Source organism: Bidens hawaiensis, unplaced genomic scaffold (genome assembly GCF_021521415.1).
Source record: "Bidens hawaiensis isolate Kalapana, Puna unplaced genomic scaffold, B.hawaiensis_p1.1 tig00018419_1, whole genome shotgun sequence".
Lineage (NCBI taxonomy): Eukaryota > Viridiplantae > Streptophyta > Magnoliopsida > Asterales > Asteraceae > Bidens > Bidens hawaiensis.
In genome coordinates, this window is record NW_027492780.1 from 259,285 (window position 1) to 261,961 (window position 2,677).

The following is a 2,677-nucleotide window of genomic DNA, read 5'->3' on the forward strand; positions in this document are numbered from 1 at the left end:
GAGAAGAGAAAAGGGTGGAGATATAGGATGTCTGACAACCATGGTGAACCAATCCCATGGCAAGACTTTCAATCCCAACATCTTCTATGACTTCATCTAGTGGGAATTCGACAACAGCAGCAGTGAGGTGATTATTCACTATGATAGTATGCATCACGTCTACTTCTTCGATGAGCATGAATTGGCTGGTCTCAGCAACGAAGACTTGCTCAAGCTTTACAAGTCACCCACGTCAACTGTAGAGGACTACCGCCGCGACAACACCGATCATATTGTTGAGAAATTCAACAAGTTTGTACGCTTTCTTGTTGAGAATCAACCATTTGACCATGACGAAGTTCCTGATTATGAGACCGATTGAAGACCGGTGCTGAGGAATAATACGAGAAAACTAGAGGGAGATTGTAGAGCCCATTTTATTTATTAAGTCTTATGTATTATTCCCAAACTTAAACATGTGTGTATCCATTTGTGTTCGTAATGTTTGGGCCTAGGCCACTTAATGTAAGCTCATTGGACATGAGTTAACTTGGACCATGCTTCCCATATATAAGGAAGCATGACATGGAATATTACATAACCTTTTAACATAATATCTTCTAGCTTTTCTTTCTACTCTTTCTCATTAATAACTCACGGTCTTACCAAAAACAAGTTCCGAGATCTGTGTTAGCTTTATTGATTTCCGCTAGCTAAAACTTAGATTGATTCAAAAACTTGTGTTGTTAGATCCGTTTACACCTATATATATTCAACTCAAGTTACCAAAAGGGTGTTTATGTTGCATGCTTTAAATGATACCTTATATATTTCCACCAACCTCATGAGAGTTTAATTATAGAGTTATAGACTAGGGACATATGTTTATATGTTACCGATTTATTTATACTTTTGGCTGTGATCGAGTTTGTACTTCTGTTCTTTTCCAAATTCCAAATACGTACAAACTTGAGAATTGATTGTAAAAATGATTTATAAGAGAACATATTTAACAAAATATGTGTTTATATGATAAAAACATTAAAGTTTACACCACTAATTAATACTTGAACTTCCAGTTACATTGGTTTATGGTCTCAATGATTATGTTCTTATAATCCATACAAACCCTCTAATTCGTGAATAAGATCATATAACATTGTGATCATTATATACTTGTTTATTTTTGTGTCCATATATGATCACCAGCCATTCTCTAAATACTATCAGTTTGTACAACCCCTAATGCAAGAAAGTGCAGATTATGCATGCAGAAGTGAGTGGTACCAATGGTTTGAAAGTAAATATAGATTCAAGAGAAGGGTATAACAGTAAATTGAAAAGTAAGCTTCAACTTTCAGTTTAGGGCAAATTTCAACCCATGTTACTTTTCTGCAAACTCAACATCTTGGGTCTCAAATGTGGTAAACGTCGTAGTCTTGGCCAGCTACCTATACAACATGATCATAAGACTAGGGTTTTAATTTTAAGACCACCATACCTTCAGTTGGAGAAAGATCATTTTAATTTCTTGAAAGAGCGGTATAGTTTCTAACTCAAAGGTAGTACTGTTCTTGGTCTGATTATATATATGCATACAGATTCTATAAAATTACAACAGCATGGAGGAGATTATTTCTAATTAATATTCAACATGTGATCAGGTTGTCCATGCTACAACAGATCTAGAGAGAGAGAGAGAGTTTTGTGTGTGTTCTTGCTTTTCTTTCTCTTGTGTCTTTACAAAATGTTTTTGTTTTTAAATGAAAAGTTATGATCTTTATAAATACTGGTGTTTTGAATTCTAACTGTTGACTAGATGTTGTGTTTTTTTTTTAAAACATATGTGTTTTGTTCTTTATTTTAAGACAATCAAAAGTTCCTTTTTTGTTATTAATCTTGATAATTGATATAGATGTGTTTAGAACAACTTAGATATCGTGAGATGCATATTATAAATCTACATGGTTGGCCGTACGGTAATAGATCTAGAGAGAGAAAGAGGGGTTGTGTATGTGTGTCTTTGCTTTTCTAATTTTTCGTGTCTTAACAAAAATGAAGCAAAACCCTATGTTAGAAATTTATAATCTTTCTAAAGATTGATATTTTTCTTTAATCTAGATTATTATGCTTTTTGTGTATTACAAATTTACAATCATATATGTGTGTGGTTTGTCTTGAGAATTTTAAGATGATTAAAAGCTTTTTTTGGTTAATCTTGATTTATATGTCTTGAGATCAACTTAGATTTGTGAGTTGTATATTTTGTTTTCCTAATTAGCTTAATTATTACTCCCATGTTAATCGTATGTACGTATTATATTGTTGATGAGAATCTTGAATTTCAAAAATATTGAGAATTCTCATGTTCTAACAAAATGCTTTTGTTTTAAAATGATAAAGAAACCCCTAATTAAGTTTGCAATTTGTAATCTTTATAAAGATTGGTGTTTTATTTAATCTAATTGATCACTAGATTCTTTTGGTATGTACAATCATAAGTGTTTTCTTCTTGAGAATTTTTAGATAATTAACCAAAAGTTTTTTTGCTTAATCCTGATTTATATATCTAGTTCTCCGATCATATGCTAAATGTACATGGTTTTGTAGATTGTTCCCCTAATTAGTTTAGTTTGTGTGTCTTAGGTGTTCTCTATGTATTGTTAATACTGAGTGTATATAACAGGAAAACTGAAGC